The following is a 20,989-nucleotide window of genomic DNA, read 5'->3' as shown; positions in this document are numbered from 1 at the left end:
TCTCCCCGATAATCTGCTCACTCAATATATCCATGATGCCGGGCGTGGTGGTGCACACCTGTGCTCCCAGCACTTGGGAGGCTCAGGCAGGAGGATCACAGCAAGCTCGTGGCCAGCCCTGGCTACACAAGGAATTCAAGGTCAACCTAGACTACACAGCAAGACCTTTGTCTCAAGAACAACAACAACAAATTAAATCCATGATGTGGTTTTACAGAATTTGCTTTAAAACTGTACACTCAGTGGTGCCCCACCTCACAAGTACAAGGTCCCAAGTTCAATCCGGTACCAAAAAAAAAAAAACCTTAAGCCTGTTTCCTCTTCTATAAAAGGGAGTTTGTTACCTACTTCCCGTGGGTCCTGAGCACATGAATGAGAGAGAACAGGAAATGTGCGTCCTCCACATACTCAAAGCACAGAAAGCACTTGCAATGTGCTGTCAACATTATCCTGGCATCCTCAGTGCTTTCCTTTCCACTAGGTCCATGCATGACCTTCAGATGTGGTGAGAACAGAGCTCCTGAGGGAGGAAAAGGGCTTCGCTGGCCCCACACCTCTCAAGCTACCCTACTTCAATTCCTCCCGCCTGATACCCTGACAGTGGACTCACTACCACACTCCGCATGGCCCTGGGATAGACACGGGCCTTTCCTCACCTTCACGGGACACACTCTCCAAGGTCAGCAGCACACCCCATCACCCAGGCCCATTCTGGCTTTCATTCTCCTCGACCCCGGAAGCACACGGCACAGGTGACCACCCTGTCCCCCATCTACTGTACAGTGATCTTTCTGGGATCCTCTTTGGCTCTTGCTGGATTTTGCTGGGGAAGTTTGCAGCTCCTTCTTTTGCCCCTGGAGTGTGGAAATGCTTGGGACTCAGTACTTTGCACCTGCTTTCTCTGCACATTTGTGCTTGGGGGGACAGGGGACAACCACCTTCACAACCAAACCTCTCTCATCTTCTGTTAGTCATGGAGCTACGTCCTGTGAGGACAGATTTGACCTCTGCAAACTTGTGCACATCGAGTAGGGCAATGCCCAAGGCCAGATAATGTGTGAAAACAGCAGCTTGGATTGGTAGGTTTGGATAAAAATGTCCCCCAAAGCCTCCTGTGTTCAGAGGCGGGGCTTGCGGAAGGTGACTGGATCATGAGGCTATGAATCAATCCATGATGAGTTCATAAGTAAATGGGCTACTAGGAGGTCCTCCCACCCCACCCCCTATTGCAAAGTGAGAAGCTTTCCTCTGCCCTTGGGCTTTAACATTCTGCCCTCCACAGGCCCACAGCAATGGAATCAACCATGGACTGAACCCTCTGGAACAGTGAGCAAAACAAATGCTTTCAGTTGACTTATGCCTGGTATTTTGTCACAGTGGTGGAAAGGTGACTAACAGTTTACAGACATCTCCAGTCCTGACAAGTACGATGTGACGGCTCTGGGGCTGGACCAAATCCTGACTCATCTACTTCTAGCTCTGTGACCTCGGACATGTTACTTAACCCCCTGTTCCCTCGATTTCTCCACCTGTAAAGTGGGGTAATAGTACCAATGCATATACAGCTTTGTGTAGACCTAATGAAGTACACATAAAGCCTCAGCACAGAGCTGAAAACATAAGTGGGCAAGAATTTTTAGTTGCTATTGCCCTGTATGTACTCTTACCTTCAGACTCTGGTGCAAAACACATGTCCGTTAAGATGTCCCAACACAGACAAAGGGGAATGATCACCATCAAAGAGAAAGCAGCGGGCTCTGAATTACCTGCATATAATTACCTGGAGGGGGGTTTCAATTTATTCCGGACATGCAGATACGTTTCACAGAGTCCCCACAAACTGCTACTGCCTTTAATATTTATTTAAGAAAGTTTCTGGATCTTTTCCTAGCCAGCAATCTATCACACTCACTCTGCATGTGTGAATAGAGACCCACTTACCCTCTTTCAAAAAGAACCTCCAGGTGGAGCCGGGGATTTAGCTCAGTGGTTTCGCTGCCTGCTGCACAAGCGCAAGGGCCTGAGTTTGATCCCCCGTAACAAAAGAAAAAAAAAGAATATGAAAAATAATCAATGCTGGTGAGGAAGCGTAGGAAAAGGAACACTTTTACACTGCTGGTGGGGATCTAAATTAGTACAACCACTATGGAAATCAGGATGAAAGTTTTTCTAAAAACAGAACTGCCATATGACCCAGCTATACTGCTCCTTGATATATAACCAATGGACTCAAAGTCAGCACAGAATAGGGATAGGTGCACACCCAGGTTTACTGCAGCACAATTCACAACAGCCAAGCTACTAGATCACCTAGTGGTCAGTCCACAGATGAATGGAAAAAGGAAATATGTGTGTGTGTGTGTGTGTGTGTGTGTGTATGGAATATTATTCAGCCATAAAGAAGAGCAAATTATGTCATTTACAGGAAAATGGAGGGAACTGGAGATCATCATGTTAAAACAAATAAACCAGTCTCAGAAAGATAAACACTACATGTACTCCCTAATGTGTGACTTTTTTTTTTAATGGTACAAAAATGGAAGACTAAATCAGCAACAAATATTCTCCTTCCTTTCTCTTGTTGTCATTACAGTTCTCGGAAAATTTCACAGCTGTTTAAGGAGCTTGGTCTTCAGCAGCAGCTCCGTGTGGAAGGGTCCTTGTGTCCTGGGCTGGTAGAGGGGCTCCAGGCGAGAGGACAGACGCACGGAGTGCCCTGCCTACTGCACAGCTCGGCATGGGTTGCCTCCTCAGAGGCTGTTTCTTTTAAACAGGCAAATAGAAAATTACAGTGCAGTGATGTTATAAAAGGCTGGGAGCCTAGTGATTCTTAGCACAAAAAGCAGACATTTTCTGGATTCCTCAGTTTAGACTGCTACTTTGAAAGACAGAGTCATGATAAACCCTAGCTTCCAAGGACATGTTTTTGTTGTTTATAAAACCATATTCAGAAGAAAATAGTCCAACCAAAGGCATATTTTGATAGAAACTCTCGACACAGACCATCCTTGGATACATTGTGTAAATTTTCTGTACCAATCAGGGGTCCATGAGTGATTCACAGGGCATGAGTGACTTTATTTTTAACTTCTGGACAAGCTAAGAGATGAAGGTATAAAAATAGATGTTTCTCGGTTCTCTCCTTCCTGAAGTTCCCATGCCCCATGTGCCTGTCCATAACCCTTACCTCCTGCATGACAGTCGCACTGTTCGGTGCTATGCAGTAGCACTGTAACTGCACAATGTAAGACCCTGCCCAGGGCTGGGAATTTAGCTCAGTGGTTCTGGCGCCTGCCTCACAAGCACAAGGTCCCGAGTTCGATCCCCGGTACCAAAAGAAAAAAAAACCTTGCCAACTTAGGTGTTCCCTACAGAAGGCAGCCATCCCTTTAACAGTCACTGCTGAAGTCTAAATGTACAGTTCCTAAGGAAGAGGCATAAGCCAGAGACCCCGGTGAGCGTCCCACTGTGACAGGTACTAAGCTCAATGACTGTGCACTTTCCCTAATTTTTTTTTTTTGGTACTGAGGATCAAACTCGCGACCTTGCACTTTTGAGGCAGGCAGTAGAACCACTGAGCTAAATCTCTGGGCCACTTTCCCTAATTCTTAGAAGGGTATGTTAGCATCAAACTTGCTGGAACTGAGGATAAATTCAGTAAGAACAAATCTTAAGCATCTACTATAATGCCTGGCACAGGCAAACTTAATGAATGTCATTTCAAGCACCTCGTAGCATTTTTTTAAACTGCCCAATGAGGACACAGGGAAACCTCTTGGCTCCTGACAAAACAGGCAAGGAGATCTGTTCATCAATGCATCAAGAGAATTTTAAAAAACAAACAAAATAGCCACCCTAACATCTTCAAGTGGATGGAGAAGGGGAAAAAAGGCCCAGCAGGCCATGGGGCTATCACTGCAGCCAAGAAACTGTGTTCATCTACTTTCCAGAAGCTGGCAATCTAAAATGGGGCAGAAACAAGTAAACAGGAAATTACAAAACAGCATAATGAATGCAATGGCGGGAGGTGTAAGCCAGGCTCTGGGAGCACACAGGACGGGTCCTTACGCACAGAATGAGGAGACTTCCTGCAGGAAGTGTCATAAAAATGCGGGCAAGCAGCCGTCCCAAGAAGCTGCCATGTGGTAAGGATACGGAAGTGCACTGTGGACCACCTAATCTAATTATCAGGGCAATGCTGTGGCCCAGCTACTATTATTAGTGCCATTTTAAAAATGGAAAAGGCGGTTAAGAAACTTCAAAGGCCAAAGTACTAGCATGTGGCAGAGCTGAGACCTGAACCCACACGGCCCAACTCCAGAACCTACGCAATCACTCACCACCTACTGCCCTTTCTTTCTGCGGTGAGACCGGAGCCATTAAAGATCCCCACACGGGAAGCTGTGTGAGCAAAAAGGCACGTTGCAGGTCGAGCTGCAAGTCAGCAGGGGCCCATGTCCAAGGGAATTACAGATAGCGTGGCGCAGGTACATTTGTTGAATTAAGTAACACAAAGCCAGAAGTGGGGAGCTGTGAGGAAAGAAAAGTGAACCAGTCTGCAAAAGCCTGAAAGACAAGTTGGTGTAGCAGCACATGCCTGTACTTCCTGCACTGTGGGAGGCTGAGACAGGAGAATCCCAAGTTCAAGCCCAGCCTAGGCAACTTAGTGACTTAGTGAAACCTTGTCTCAAAAAATAAAGGACTGGGGGCCCGGGGATTTAGCTCAGTGGTTCCGTTCCCTGCCTCACAACCACAAGGTCCCAAATTCAATCCCCAGTACCAAAAACCAAACAAACAAACAAACAAATAAAGGACTGGGATTGAGGGGAAGGGGGGATGGGATGGGACAAAATAAAATCAAATATAAAGGACTGGGGATACAGCTCAGTGTGAAGGTCTTGGGTTCAACTCCCAGTACTCAAGGCAAGCCGTTAACCCGGGTCTTCTGGGGGAACCTTCACAAGGGCCTAATTTTCAACATTTTGCAAAAAGAACTAGAACCGTTACAGTTTACCTCTCACAACTGATACTCACAATCAAGTTTTTAAAACAGTATATAAAGTCCAAAACATAACAATAACCAGTCAGACAGGCTGTATACTATAGACCAGGTTCTGTTCAAGAAAATATTTATGCTTTCAATTTTGTACTTCAACAAGCCAGAAAGCAACAGAATACATTTTTTTTTTTTTTGGTACCGGGGATTGAACTCGGGACCTTGCACTTGCAAGGCAGGCACCGGAACCACTGAGCTAAATCCCCGGCCCTTAGCAACAGAATACTTTTAATGAGACTATAAAACTCAGGAAACAGATTCAGCAGCCCTCTTTAAGCAGACCTTGAGAGAACGTGTAAATGGGATGGTTTGATTTTTGTGAAACAGAGCCAGAGAAACCTTACACTGCCTTCTTTCCTCGTTGTAATTTTCTACACAGAATGCAGGGGCGCGTGACGGGTAAACTTGCTGGCAGCCACCCAATCAGCCCTGTGGCTTCGCTTTGCACAACAGTTGTGACGCCAACACTGGACGTGCTCGTGCCAGATGCTGTCGGAAACCCTCTCGTGTGAGGTGTTTTGGGGTTTTTTTGGTATCAGGGATTGAACTCAGGAGCTTGTGCTTGCGAGGCAGGCGGTGGAAGCACTGCGCTAAATCCCGGGCCTCTGTGAGTTATTTGCTCTTCACAGTGACTGCATGAGGCAGATGCTATGATGACTGTTTATGAAGTGAGAGGACGGAGGCCCAGGGAGCTAATTCTAGAAGAGGCGCTGTGTGTGTGTGTGTGTGTGTGTGTGTGTGTGACAGAGAGAGAGAGAGAGAGAGACAGACAGAGAGAGAGACAGAGAGATCAGGACCCTGGGTTTTCCTTTCTTTGATCCACCACTAACCATCTTCCAGCACCCTGTGAGGCCTCCGTGGGTCCCACATTTGTGGCAGGGCAAGAGCTCGGGGGACAGGAGGGCGGGAGGGGAAGGAGGGGCTCAAGGTGCAGCCCCAGCACCCTGGGTGGAGTGGCAGCTGCCCCTTGGCTGAGAGCAGAGGCAGCTTTGACTTGGGGTATATTAGACATCAGGGATGTTTTCTCTTAGGACCCTTCATTTTGGTGGCCTTTTCTCTTCAAATCCACCCACACTCTGCTCTCCCATCCCAATTCCCTGTTCACAATTCCTGTAACCACTGAGTAAACCTTACTTGATGCTTGGAAAATCACTTTTTAGGAGAGAACTCACATTAAAGTGCAAGTGAAATGGCATTCTGCCCTGTCTCACTCTGTTTATCTATTAAACTAAGCAAGCAACCTGGGGGTGTGCTGTGGGAAAAGATCTTTTTGCCAACAGATTCTTTGTTTTCCCCCTGCAGGGTGGGAGAGAAGGGACATCCTGTCCCTCTGGGTCCACTACTGGCTGCTGTTCTTCCGCTTGCTCAGAGGCCTCTTCCCTGGACCAAATGCCGGGAGGCCTGCCCAGCTGGGCCTGTGTCTCCACCTGCTTAGCAAATGCAAGTGCTTCTGTTCCGGCCAGGCACAACAGCTTGGGAGGGTGGAGCTGTGGGTGGAAGCTGACAGCAACTTCCAGAACCCCCCGATTGTACAGTTCCTCGAGAGAAGAGCCCATCTCTGGTTACCAACTGCCCCCCCGACCCGACCAGATCTCTCTCTCTCTCTCCCTCCCTCTCCTCCCCTCCCCTCCCCTTCTCTCTCTCTCTCTCTCTCTCTCTCTCTCTCTCTCTCTCTCTCTCTCTCTCTCTCTCTCTCTCTCTCTCCTTGCTTCCTCTTTCTACCTCTTCTGGAGCCTGTTTAACCATCACTGAAATCACAGCCTTGAGACTGGGTGTGGGACACTTTGTGGTTGAAAATCAAAGGGTGGGGAGTTGTGTGCTGATGTGGGCTGGCGTATCCACTTGAAGGCAGGTGTGACTTGGCGGAGGCATGAATGAGGGGTTAGGAGTGCGGATTCCGGAGCCAGTGGCCTAGGCGCACATGCCAACTCTCCCCGCACCAGGAGAGATGCCCCTTGGGAGGACCTGTGTTTCTGTGAGAGGGAACAGTCTCTTGTAACTATGCGCCATGGCCCCGTTACACCAGGTGAGGCAGCATGGTGCATCAGTCAGTTTTTGTTGCTATAACAAAATACTCGAGGCTGAGTAACTTACAAAGAAAAGGCATTCACTTAGCTCACAGTTATGAAGGCATCAGGACAGGAGTACATGCAAGAGTACATGCATGATCACATGTAGAGACAGGAAGCCAGAGAGGAATTCAGTTGGGCAACTCGCTCTTAAAGGAGCGTGTGGGTCGCACAAGAGCTCCCCAACCCCTCCCCAGGGCAGCACTCAAGGACAATGGTGTGCAGCAGCCTGCATTTCAACACACTGTGAGATCACAGCAGATGGGTGCAGGGCAGACTGATGAGGAGCAGGTTACAGGGGCCGTGACGGCACTGCTGCCTCACTGAACAGGGAGCTGCTTTTCACAGCAGGTGCTCGATAACGTGTGGGTTGACGACCAAGACCGGGAACGCTAAACACGAGTCACTTGAGGACATTTTCCAAAACTCTGGAGTCCAATGATGTGATTTTTTTGCCTTTCTTCTCACACAGTGTAATTCCCAGCTGACCTACAGAGTTTCACCCAACACAGATGGGATGCTGAACATTCCGAAACTCTTATTTTTAAGTTACACTGGGCCAGAGCGTATTTCAGAGGCAAAAGCAAGATTTTTACTGGAGACCAAATGAGGAAAAATGTCTTTAAAATGAGACATCTGGCCAAGCAGGCAATTCACTTTTTATTTGCTGATAAAAGTTCTGTAGACTGAGGTTCCTCCCTGAATCCTTCTCAAAATAGAGACATCATAGAGAGCACTGTGTCTCATTTTCCTCCCACTGCAGGGTCCCCAGGAAACAGAGTTGAAATCCAGAGTAACTTCACTGTCATCTTAATGAACAATTTAACTCCAACTCAGTAACCTTTGCTGAAATGTGTACTGTGGGTGAGCCTTGGGTCTCATCCTTCCTCAAATCTCCACGTGCAGATTTTCCTCAGCGTGCCAACGATCAAGATGCACACCTGGTGCCTTTTTTTCCTGAACTCTTCAGAGGCTGGAGCAGGCTACAGGGAACACAGCTCTGTTCTGAACCAAACACCTCTAGGAAGAGATCAGAGAGCGCTAGCCCTGCCTCAGAGGAGCAGCAGATCCCCAACAAAACAGAGGAGCTCGGAGAACGAGGCTTCAAGAGCATGCTGGCCCCCTTGAAACAGAAACACAGCAAGTCTCTTCTTCCACACCGAGGCTGCATTTCCATCAGTCAAGCTGAAGTACAACAGGAAAACCCTCCGGAAATCTTGGGACTCTAAAAACCCAATGGCACTCTGTTAGCAGAAAGAATGCACAGGCGTGAGGCTGGAGGTGCTAACAGATCCGGATCCAGGCCTTACGGAAGTCTCTCTCCCCTCTTCTGGGCCAGCCTAGGTACTCAGCAGCCATCTCATCTGGCAGAACTCGAGGCACTGCCGCATGTTTTCCTACATCTTCCTTTCCAGAAACTGAAGAGCCTCTTTCTCCCATCCTGGCTGACTCAATATTGGCTAACAAATTTGCAAAGCTGTCTCCTCTGACCCTTAGAGAACTCTTTCTCACTACCTTCCAAACCAAGTTAAAAGTACACTGTGGCTGGGGTGTAGCTCAGTGGCAGAGCGCTTGCCTAGCATGCATGAGGCCCTGGGTTCTGTCTCCACTACCACAAAAGATGAAATAAAAGAAAATAAATAAAAAATAAAAATGCATTGAACCGTATCTTCCTGAAAACACTATGTAAATAAAACAGTGGTAACTAAATCAATCCAGGACCATGGGATAATTACTGCATGATGTTGGGGAAATGACTCTTTCATTAGTACTGCTTAAATTCTGATGTTTTTGATTATCAGTTTTTCACAAAGTAATCCAGTCTAAGAATTATTTGTAAGAATTTTTTTAAATGTCTGCCTAAACTTTTTTGGGAAGACGTCATTCTTCCTGATTGCTAAATTCCAAAACAATTTCATTAAGCCTGGCTGCTGAATGGACTGGGGGGTCAGAAGACAGACTTCGGCTCTGTCCTACTGCAAAGTACAACTTTAAGCCCACTCGCATCTCTGTGACTTCGTGTTTGTATCGGAAGCACAAGAACAATCTTTCTCCACGTTATGGGATGGTGAGGCTACGTTAAGATTACGGAGGTAAATGTGAAAGCTATTCTCTGACTGGAGGTATGAGAAGCTTGGGCGGGGCTCAGGGGCAGACTGATTGCCTCGAATGCAGGAGGCCCTCCCTGGGTCTGAACCCCAGCACAGGAAGCGGGGCCGAGGGAGGGACAGAGACAAATACTTGGTCATCTTTCTGTACTGGGCTGCTAGCCCATGGGCTGACAAGGATCAGAAACTCAGTAAACATCTGAGAAGGACAAAGTTCCCGTGCAGGCGCTGACTGCTTTCATAAAGTACAGGAAAGGAGACCCAACCTGAAGGACCTGAGCAGTGGTCAGCAAACCACAGTCCAAACAGCAGCACATAGGCAGCCAGCAGGACCGCAGCAGGACCACCAAGCACTGGCACAGTGGCCACAGACAGACAAGGGTCAAAAGCGGCACTCAAAAGCAATTTTGTTTGTTGATCCACAATGTATCTTGTTCTGTACTCACTTGTGCAGCACATATGCAAAATGGATCTTGTCCTTTTCAAGGATCCTCCAACCAACATGTCAAAGTATTCCTCCCAGTGCCTTTGTCTAACCTAAAATCAACTCTGCTGTAGAATCAGGTAGTTCTATAAATAAACGTCTATTCAAACCTCATCATCTACTGGGTGAGAAATTTTCAGTTATTTTAATCCATCATAAAACATGCGGCAAACTCCTCAGAGCTGAAGGGGCCTCACTGTCACCTCAAACTCATGCTGTCCCACCCCTGGGCAGGCCAGTGATTTCAGGGCCCTTAGTTACTCCCCGAAGATGCCACACTCACAGAACACCTGGGATCAAGGAGAAGCCACAGGAGCCTCTAGGAGGTTGAGGTGGGTGGGGAGAGAAAATACAGGTGAGGCCCCTCCCTGCTCAGGACTGGTGGTGTTATACAGGGAACCGGAGTAGTGTAGTGCTGAGGATCCATCTTCACAGGCATCGATCAAAATGCTGGCAGTGACACTAGAGATGCTGGAAAGCTACCAGATGAATAAACTGTGAAATTCTGACTTGGCCATGTAAAAACTAATATTAATTACAGTCACTTATGGGAACTGCTTCCTTCACTACCATGCAGCACAATAATGATCACGCATCTCCACGTGTCAGAGTATGAGTGATTTCATTCTGGGGTCACACCTGCATACTTGTTTACTTACAACTTGAAGCTGAACCGAACAGCCCTGGGAAACTAGGACTTGTGTTGTTGTGAAGCATCAACAGCCCTGGGGTACAACCTGAACTGGAGGGACTCCGAGTGGCTGAGAACATGCTATACCTTTCAAGAGCAAGAAATGGGTCTCGCAATTTTATCATACAGATGTTCCTCATTTACCAACCCACTTGTTTAATAACTGTTTGGACCTACCACCTGCCTTTTTGGGGTTTTGTTTTGTTTTTTTGGTACAGTTCTATACATCTTGCTGAGAGAACCTCAACGTCTTTATTTATATACAGAGCTATAATTTTTGCTAACTCCACTGCACAGCACAAGTACTGTAGTTTTATGTCCTGTTACACATTACAGTACCACACGGAAGAGTTATCCAAATGAAAGCAAGGTCACCAAGTTGGAGTTTCCTCTGACCATTCCTTTTTTCTGAACATTGTAATGTACATACTATATACAATTCCTCATTAAGCAACTGATTCTTCATGGTCGCAGAAACCCGGTGGTTAAACGAGGAGTGTCTGTCTTCGTATGACTGTGGCTACACTCCCATTGTCCTTCTGTCTGTGCCCTACACACTGCCACTCTCCGTCCTAACTGTCGGAGGGTCAACTAACAGGAGCTTGGGGCTGGGGGAGGGAGCACTCTGGATCGGGGCTGACTGGACAGCAAAGCTTCCTCTGGGCTCAAGGGTGTGGTCCGGGTTTCCTAAGACCACTGTGGGTTAGGACTGCAGCCCTCACCAATCAGAAAGCCCGGGGGCCCGCTTGGCCTTTTCTAGAACTCTTTACTCCTAGGTATCCAGTCCTTGCGCTTATCTTGTGCACATGGAAGGAGAGGTTTCTGCAGAGCTCAGGAGAGGCAAAAGCCTTTATAAACCCTTAGAAGTCACGCTATAAGCAATTGCACAAGGGGCGCTGATTCGGCTTTCTGCACACTTGTCAGCCACTCGAGGAGGAGGAAGGTCTGTCTGGTCTTTTTCCTTATTGCCAGTTCTCACTCACTTCCAGGGTTCACAGGTCTTCTCTATGAATGCTCCTTCTGAGATTTTGCTTCCACCATAATAAACAGAAGAAGATTAAAACAAACCAAAAGACTGACTTGTCTACTTTAAAAAAACAAACAAAAAAACATCACACAACTCTAGGCTTTCATCCGCAAACTCCTACATACCCCAAAGTACAGGGTTGTTCTAGAGCAAATTCTGTCTCTCCGCTAAAGAAGGGGGTGTTTCCTTTCAGTGATGATGTACAAAAACCCGACCTTTCCCCAAACCGGCCCCTCCGGTCTTACACTGTAATATCCTCTTCAGATGAAAGGCACGGGCCTGACCGGCCTCTCAAGTGCAAGTCCAGGCCACCAAGTCCTGCTCATTCCCCATTCCTCAAATGTGACTTCCTCTCCACACCTGCTGCCTCCGCCTCCATCAGGGACCCCAGCATTTTGCAGTCCTGCGCCACTGCTCCACGTCCCCCAACCTGAAATGACCTTACTAACCGCCAATCCATCGTTCCCTCCACTGTAACATCCAACGCCTTGCCAGGCATGAGATCTTCCTCCTCTGCCTGCTCCCCTAGCTCATCTCTCCCCCTTCACCGCCTAGAACTCTCTTTCCCCCTTCTGTGCCCGGCCAACTCCTTTTAGCTACACACACACACACACACACACACACACACACACACACACGCACACACTGGTTTACGTTTAATAGATTTTGGTTTTTTGGGCCAGGTCTCGCTATGTAGCCCAGGCTGGCCTTGAACTCCTGGCAATCCTCCTGCCTCAGCCTCCTGAGTGCTGGGATGACAGGCTGCAGGTGTGTGCCACCACACCCAATGACCAAGCTGTTGGTTTTATATTTTATTAGTACATGCTTGTCATAATGATTATATTCCTTTTAGCTTTATTCTCTACCCCTTAGACCTCACCACTTCTAGGAGGACATTTCCCAGCCCTGTCCCTGGTTTCCTCTACGACCCTCCCACATCCTTCCATTTCTCAACACACAGTTGTGGTGGATCCCTGATCAGCCGACAAAAAGACTGGGATTGAAATTTCTGACTTCCTGGCCAGCAATGATCTGACAAGATCAAACAAGATGCCCTTCAGGTGAAGAAACTGTCCTTCTCCTTCAGCTCCAAATAAGCACAATTTCCCCTACTTCTCAAGACAGGGAGGCAAAAAGCTTTTGGCCATTAAATGCACTTAAGGATTAGGTGTTAACAGCTGTTTACAACCACGGTTCAACTACTGAGGAGTCCACAGTGACTCTTCGTTAATGATACCGACAACTCTTACAGCAACGTCAGCAAGACACAGAACATGGTACCAGGGGAAACTCTGAGCCCATGAGTCACCCGGCGGTGCTGCAGGGGCCAGGGTGCCGGCAGGGAAAGAGACATTCCCAGGCAGAGGCAGAATGAGTTACCCCAAGGAGGAGCATTTTTGGTTAAAAGGTGACCCAAGAGCCTTCTGGAGCGTCGGAAACATTATCCTGGAGATTATACAGATGTCTTCATGGGTACAAATACACTGACCTGAGCACTAAACAGCCATGCACTCAACTGTATTTGTACTTCAACAGTTTTTGTGACAGAAGACTTCCCAAGAGATGGTGTCCCGAAATCAAAGCCTGCTTGCAAGGCGAACACAGTGACGCAGCCCTGGGCCACGGAGTTACTGTAAAGGGTCAACAAATGCACGAGCACCCCAAGCACTGACAACGGGCAGAACAGAAGTCCCTCACCATAAACGCAGCGCAGTGTCCTGAAGACACAGGCGGGTCACAATGCTTAGCAAGACACATTTACTTCAGAGAGTTGCTGAGCTCATAACCACTCATCATATCTTCTCCACAACACATGCTCGGAGAACTCCACAATTCCGTGGAGACTAAAACAATTTTCTGCATTGTTTTTGCCTGTCCCTCCCCTCCCCACCCCTGGAGATGAAGGGCCTAGGCCAGTGATGAAGAACCTTTCAGGGCTGTCAATGATAACGGACAGACCGCTGTGGCACGTGCGCCATAGGTTCATCGCCACTGCCTAGGATATGCGTTCTGATCTTTGGGCTTGCTTGGGCCTCACCGAGTAAAGAGGAATTATCTTGGACCTCACGTAAAATATATAATTACAGTCAATGCATCTAAGTAATAAAACCTCCTTTATTTTAAAATGTTTCATAACATTTCTAGTATTAGCAATGTTGTCTTTGTAATTATAACAATACAATGAGCAAAACACTACTTGATAAATTTTTGTACCACAGTTGCTAAAAACTTTTAACTAAGTTTTACAAAATAACACAACAAACCCAAGTTTAATAAGAAACCTACAAGTCTGCTCCATAACACACACCTGTCCTCCCTGGCACACGCGTGTAGGTAGCTCAGACACTATTACGGGTAACCCCTGCTTTCTTCTCCCCAAGTTGCACAAGTGCATGTAGTGTCTGATACTGAAAACTATTTCTAAAACTCACGTAATCGGGTTAAAGGTTTACACTCTCACGGGGGGGCTGCCTTACTAGCTGTCCAGGCTGCAGTCGGCCCACAGACACCAGGCTGAACATGCCTGGCCAAGAGATCATCTAAATCCAAGGAAGGAGGGATCCAAGCCCATGACAATCTGGCGCCTGGCCCACCTCACCTGACTCCCAGCACACCTCCATCCACCCCAGTGAGCAGCTTTTCACTCTACCAGGCAAGCAGCTCCCCCAGCCCACTCCTCCACACCCACCTTCTATCAGGGTCCTCCCCCAGGGGGAGGGGCTCCACATCCCCCCAGCCCATTCCCATTTCCTCCTCCTCCAAACTCCTTCAGCTCTATTTATATCTTTGGCTGTGTGGCTGAGCCCCAAAAAGGAGGCCAGACTTTCTCTGTATAAATATTAATCTTTGCAGCAGACACTGCTGTATTCTAAGCACCTCCAAGTATGTACTTCACATACATTACTTCATTGAATCTTCACAATACCTTACATGACAAGTTCTATTATTACAGATGGGAGAGCTAAGACAAAGAAATTAAGAAAGCTGTCTGTATGTGCAGGTATGGTGGTGCATGCCTGTAATCACAACTACTCAGGAGGCAGAGGCAGGAGAATTACAAGTTAAGGGCCAACTTGGGGAACTTCATAAGACTCTGTCTCAAAATAAAATTTTAAAAAGCCAGGGATTTAGCTCAGTGGTTCCGCCGCCTGCCTCACAAGCACAAGGACCCGAGTTCGATCCCTGGTACCAAAAATAAATAAATAAAATTTAAAAAGGGCTGAGGAATTCAGCTCAGTGACAGACTGCTTACCCAGCATAGAGAGGCCCTGGGTTCACTCCCCAGTACCACCACAAAACAAGAAAGAAAGTTGTTTACATCTTACAATGGTACAAAGTGGCAAAGGCAAGAACTGAACTCAGGCAGCTTGAATCCAGAGCCACCCCCAAAAAGGTCTTCACTTATGCACTTTTTACTTTGAAATAATTTTAGGCTTACAGAGGAGTTGCAAGGAAGCACAAAGAGTTCCCATATCCCTCTCAACAAGCTTGGCTTGTTAGAATGGCAATCAAACTGCAAAACAAGCCAATTAGAAAGCACTAAAATTAAAACACAAACACACACACACAAAATAATCAGTTTTACAGATTACAATTGAAACCTCCCCCCAAAGGAAATCTCAGGTTTAGCTTCACCTGTCTCATTTCATCAGTGCTACCAACATTATCTAAACTTGCATACGCATTCCTCTCAGGAAACATACTTTTAAAGGACTGTGAAACTGTACTTCAAAATATCTGCCAGTTGAATGAGACACAGTTGAGCTCCCGGGCAGCCATTTTCATCTGTTCTCTCTGTAAATGACCCATAAAGTTGTCAAAAGAGCACATCCTGAAGAGCCGTAACTGGAAATGATGGTAACAAAGGTGATTAACAGGTCTAACAGATTGTGATGGGCGAGAAAAAGACATTAAAGGAAAAGACAAGGGCTGGGGATTTAGCCCAGTGGTTCCGTCGCCTGCCTTGCAAGCGCAAGGACCCGAGTTCGATCCCCAGTACCAAAAAAAACCAAGAAAAGACAACTTTATCAGTTTGGTTGACAAGATTAATAATAAAAAAAAAAAACTGGATCTTGGGCTGGGGATTTAGCTCAATGGTTCCTCCACCTGCCTCTTAAGCACAAGCTCCCGAGTTCAATCCCCAGTACCAAAAAAAGGAAGAAAAAAAAATACTGGATCTTGATATCTTATATACTTTTTTGGGTTTCAGGGATTGAACTTGGGACCTTGTGCTTGAGAGGCAGGTGGCAGAACCACTGAGCTAAATCCCTGGCCCCCTTACATACTCTTTAAAAAAGAAAATAACTGCTGCAAATGAAGCCCTAAGTCCTGGATCATTTACTTAAAAAGCTTTTGAAAAATCTGCTCTGGGGCTAATGATGGCAGAAAGGATGGCTGGTGAGTGACTAGCAAGAACACTATTCTCCAGTCATGTCTTAAACATACAATTGTGGAGATAGCAGTAGATTAAAAAGTAGCAAATCTCACATCTCTGCCAATTCCAATACTGAGGTATTTTCCAGTACTGAGCAATTCTCCTGCTGCTAAGCACACAGGGCCCACGGGTGTCTCAGAGCTACTCAGCTAGAGCACTGTCTCCTTACTCTCCCACCCCAGGGTCCCTGCCGACATGAAACAGGCCCTGAAGGCCTCGTCAATGGGAAGGCACAGTCCTGGGCAGGCCCCTGTCTGTGCCGCCTCAGTGAACGACACTAATGCCTGTGTGGGAAGACTGTCGATCAAAGAGGCAACGTTATGGAAGCCAACGGTTTCCAGCCCATCATCCAGACTTCAAGCTACTAGCAACGATCACTGGACATGGCCAGAAAATACTCTGCAAACCATTTCACGGACAAACTAATTTTTATTTTGGAATGCAAAATCTGGTTATAAACCACTCATGAGTAAAGGGAGAAACTTACTAAAGAAAAAAGGGAAGTAGAGTTGGAAATAAAGACAAATACACAGGACTCTAGTCCTTGCTGAGATTCACTTAGTCCTCTTTTTTTTTTCTTTTGGTAACAGAGTTTTGCTATGTGGCCCAGGCTGGCCTCAAACTGGAAGTGATCCTTCCGCCTCAGCCTCCTAAGTACTGGGATTATAGGTGTGCACCACCACACCCAGCTCTGGGTGCAAGTCCTGTGTCCAAATCTTTATCAATTTCAACTAAGGGGGGGTAGGTCTGGATTTTCTCATAGATAAAATTCATAAATATTTAAACCTGCTTGTGAGGAAGATGAGAATTTCCTAGAAAAGTCTGGAAAAAAAAGCAATGTGGGAGGTTTTTTTTCCATCTGTGCAGGGCATTTTCCTACATCCTCTAAACCAGGATGCCTGTGTTTAAAAACATTCCCCTCCAGCCAGGGATTTAGCTCAGTGATTTCGCCTGTTACGCAACCACAAGGAGTGGAGTTCGATCCTGGTACCAAAATAAATAAATAAATAAATAACATTCCCCTCATCTAACTTTCCTACATGCTAGGGAAACTGCCAATAATTAAAAACAAACTCACAAGCACAAGGTCCTGAGTTCGATCCCCTGTACTAAAAAAACAAAAACCAAACTTCTCTCAGTTTACACAGTCGAAGGTTTCCAAAGGGATCTGTGTGACATTCTTGAGTAAAAGGAAGACTTCCCAGCTGCGTAACAGCTAAGAGCAAGGACTGCAAAGCCAGCCAGCCTGGGTTCAAAACCGAGCTCTACACCATCCTGCTCACACCCTGGCGAGTTCCTGGCGCTGTGCTTCGGTTTCCTCCCTGGGGAAGTGGCTCACCCCACAAGGGCCCTCCCCCAAAGGGCTGATAGCGGGGCCAGGCGAGTATCTGTGAAGTGCTCAGACCAGGGGATGGCATAAAGTAACTTCTAGAAAAGCGGCTATTAGAGCAAATCTTTAATGTTTTTGGTAAAATTTTCCCCCACATAGTAAATGATAGTTTAGATCTCATCCAAAGAGTCTGACTTCTCCCAGGTGATCCAACACACTGTACTTCTTTCTAAGAGGCAGTCTGGGAGTCACAAAGACTCCTGGCTCTACACTCCTCCGTGTGGCCCTGCACTGGTCACTTCCACCTCTTCAAACCTTAAGTGGGAATAATAACTACCTAGCCGGCAAGCTGGGACAGCACACTGAGAATATACAGGGTAAAGTTCTTGGCAGAGACAGAGCAAAGTATAAAGTGCGCACGAGACCCAAATACACACGCACACACCCATCTCCAGTGCAGCCGGCCCTCCACCCGGGGAGTCAGCCTTAGAGGTAAGGAGCACGAGAGCTGCAACAGGCCAGGCATTCCACCTGGACCGCAGGGCCACCGGAAGGGGAAGGTGGCAGCTGGACACAATGAGGACAGGAGTCATCGCACACACCAGGGGCTGGGTCAGAAGAGGCATGAGTGTGCTATGCAGAGTCCTGAACAAAGAGAGCCAGGACTGAGCCATGCGCCAGGCCGAGCAAAGAGTTAAAGATCTAAAACAGACAGCAGAAAGTCTAAGACTCCCAGTGACTCAGGTACACAGCCCTGAACTCCTCTGTACTGTAATCTTTTCTGGCCATCAGACTATTTGTAAGTAGGTCTCAGCTGTCATTTAAAAGGAAAAATATCTAGAGAAATGGAATGTGTTTAAAGGAAACTGAAAAGAAAATCACAATGAATGCTTACTTGGGTAAAAGGAAGACAAAATCAACAGACTGCTTCACGTGGACAAACGGCTGGGGTGCAAGCAAACACCTCTTTGAGCAGGATCTTTGTTCGGCTAAAGTAGCGCCTCCTGACAAACTGGTCTGTGCTTGCTAAACACTTGACACCTCAAGTGACAGCACCACTATTCTACCTCTTCATAGGTAAGAATAATCATCTCCTTTAGAAAAAAAGAAATTAAAAAAAAAGTTCCTTGAAAAAATTAATATCCTTAGCCAGGTATGGTACTCACTGTAATTCCAACACATTGGAAGGCTGAGGCGGGAGGATCACAAGTTTGAACCCAGGGTGGGCAACTTGGTGACCCAGTGAAACTCTGTCTCAAAATAAAATCAGAGGGCTCACTTCGGCAGCACATATACTAAAACTGGAACGATACAGAGAAGATTAGCATGGCCCCTGCGCAAGGATGACGTGCAAATTCGTGAAGCGTTCCATATTTTTTAGAGACATGTAGAGCTAAATGGATGCATATTGAGGCCATACTCTTTAGTGAAATAAATAGGACACACATGTGTAAATACCAAATAGTTTCTCTAGTGTGAGAAACTGAAAGTGTAAATAAGGATTAAAATGATTAAAACGAATAACTGATAATTTGAAATAGGAAGATAAAGTCCAAAGGGGTAGGGGAAATGGGAGGGGAAGGGGAAAGGCAAGAAGGGAAAGGAAAAATTATGAGAAAAGGAAAAAATGGAAACAAAGTCTTTGTAAATAGGGAAGGGAGCACAGGGAATGGGGAAAAAATAAGAACCAAGATACTTCATGTACAGGTACAAGCACCCAATGATAAACGTAAATGTACTGTATACCTAAAATGTACCGATAAGAGAATTTAAGCAAAACAATAAAAATTAAATTAAATTTTTTTAAAAAAACGGGCCAGGGATTTAGCTCAGTGGTTCGGTACCTTCCTCGAAAGCACAAGGTCCCAAGTTCGATCCCCAGTACCAAAAAAAAAAAAAAAAAAACTCTGTTTCTCTCTGGGCCGGGGATTTAGCTCAGTGGTTTTGACGCCTGCTGTGCAAGCGCGAGGACCTGAGTTCAATTCCCGGTACCAAAAAAAAAAGACAATAAAAAACGGCCAGGGTGTAGCTCAGTACAGAAGCCTTGAGTTCAATCCCCACGTCACAAAATTTTAAACTTTCTCTACAACTGGAAGGAACATAATTAGAAATATGAACTAACATTGTAAAGCTGAAAGCTACCAATTCACAAAAGAAAAGTAATGAAAATTTACTGGCTTAATCCTAGAAAGGGCTGGCACTGACTAACGCCAAGAGTAAAAGTAATGCTGCAGCCCAGCATCAGGAAATGCTCCACAAGGACGACAGGATGCAGTGTGGGGGACAGGCACTCGGAGCTGCTCCCGAGGGCACAGTGACTGGCCTGGCCGCTCTCCACAAACCAAGCAGCCAGGTCTGTCCAGGAGAGCTGAGTGCTGTGTGTGCCTGCGGCAAAGCATGGACGCCATCCCAGGGCACGGGCACAGCTTCAGTCTTACGAGAATTGTGTGTCTGAACTATCCCACAATAGAAGTCAGAACAACCGCAAGACAGCTGTTTTCTCTCATTCTGCTTGAAGCATACTGACCCATGCATCTGTATTATTAACAGACTTCTTCTAAACATTTTGCCTTTGAAAAAGAACACACGGGCCTAAGTTTGCCACTAAAAATCCAGTGCTTGCACAAAGGTAACTTTCAGAATAGAAGCAGCACTTAGAAGCTGGGGATCGATGCATTACCTCCAATCAGCAGGACGCGGGAGACTCAGGGGCCTTGAAATCCTAAGAGTCCTCGATTTCAACTGCACATATGTGATTTTTACAATGGCTGGATGCTCAAATTACATGTACTATCCCACTGAATATACAAAATGTTAAAAGCATGAGTGGATACAAAAATTTATCTATGAGAATAACTATAGTTGAACCCAATCGAGGACTTCAAAATGCCAAGGGGAGAGGATTGTGAATGTCTGCAACACAAAGCAATGACAAACATTTGCGTGGTAAGATACGTCAGTTATTCCGATCTTGTCATGGCACACTATATATATACTTGTGCATGTACTGAGCTGTCACACTGAACTGGGCGTACAGGTGCACGCCTGTAATCTCTACACTCAGAGCCTGAGGCAGGAGGGCAAGATCAAGCCCGGACACAATTTGCAATTTAGCAACCTGACAAGACCCTATCTCTAAAATCAAAAAAGTTTTAAAGGGTTGGGGATATAGCTCAGTGCAAAGCCCTGGATTAAACTCCTAGTGCCACTAAAATAATACATACATGTATATCACTATACTACATAAATATATATATAATGTGTCAAAAATAAAAATATTTTTTAGAAACTCATCTACAAGGATGTTCAGCACAGAACTGTTCTAACAAGAGAAAACTAAAGACAAATGCATGTCCCACAGCAAGGAAGGGATTAAATAAATTACAGTTCATTCACATTATAGATAAATTAGTTATTCAGGTTACAGATAAATTAAGTTCACACACTAATACACTTAAAACAAGAATAAGGAGGATAAAAAATAAGGAAATGTTCACATTAAGTGAAAGTTTGAGGCAAGTATGAGCAGAACAATAGCATTTGTGCTTTTTTTTTTAAGGTTTGCACACAAAAAACTCTATGCAACATCATACTGAACAGCGAAAAACTAAAAGCATCTAAATTCAGGAATGAGACAAGGGTGCCCACTGCTACCACTCCTGTTCTATACAGTGGTTTGAAGTTGTGGCCAGGGCAATTAGGTAAAAATTAAATAAATAAATAAGTAAATGAGATACACAAAGGAAAGGAAGAAATTAAATTACCCTTACTGGCAGACAATGTGACCCT

At 46.1% G+C, this 20,989-nt stretch overlaps 1 protein-coding gene and 1 non-coding gene across 7 annotated transcripts in view; one reads left to right on the top strand and one right to left on the bottom strand.

Moving 5' to 3' along the window:
• Positions 1-20,989, bottom strand: part of Anks1a (ankyrin repeat and sterile alpha motif domain containing 1A) — a 156,723-nt gene that overhangs the window by 125,688 nt on the left and 10,046 nt on the right. The gene's annotated exons all lie outside the window — the stretch shown is intronic.
• On the top strand, positions 18,472-18,578 carry LOC147828330 (U6 spliceosomal RNA). Its single transcript, XR_015451028.1, has one exon. It is a non-coding gene; the product is annotated as a U6 spliceosomal RNA (small nuclear RNA).

Source organism: Heterocephalus glaber, unplaced genomic scaffold (assembly GCF_053883595.1).
Source record: "Heterocephalus glaber isolate CG9 unplaced genomic scaffold, H.glaber_assembly_v1.0 deba00001141, whole genome shotgun sequence".
In the NCBI taxonomy this organism is placed as follows: Eukaryota; Metazoa; Chordata; class Mammalia; order Rodentia; family Bathyergidae; genus Heterocephalus; species Heterocephalus glaber.
The sequence above is the reverse complement of the archived record's forward strand: the minus strand, read 5'-3'. Positions and strand labels throughout refer to the sequence as shown.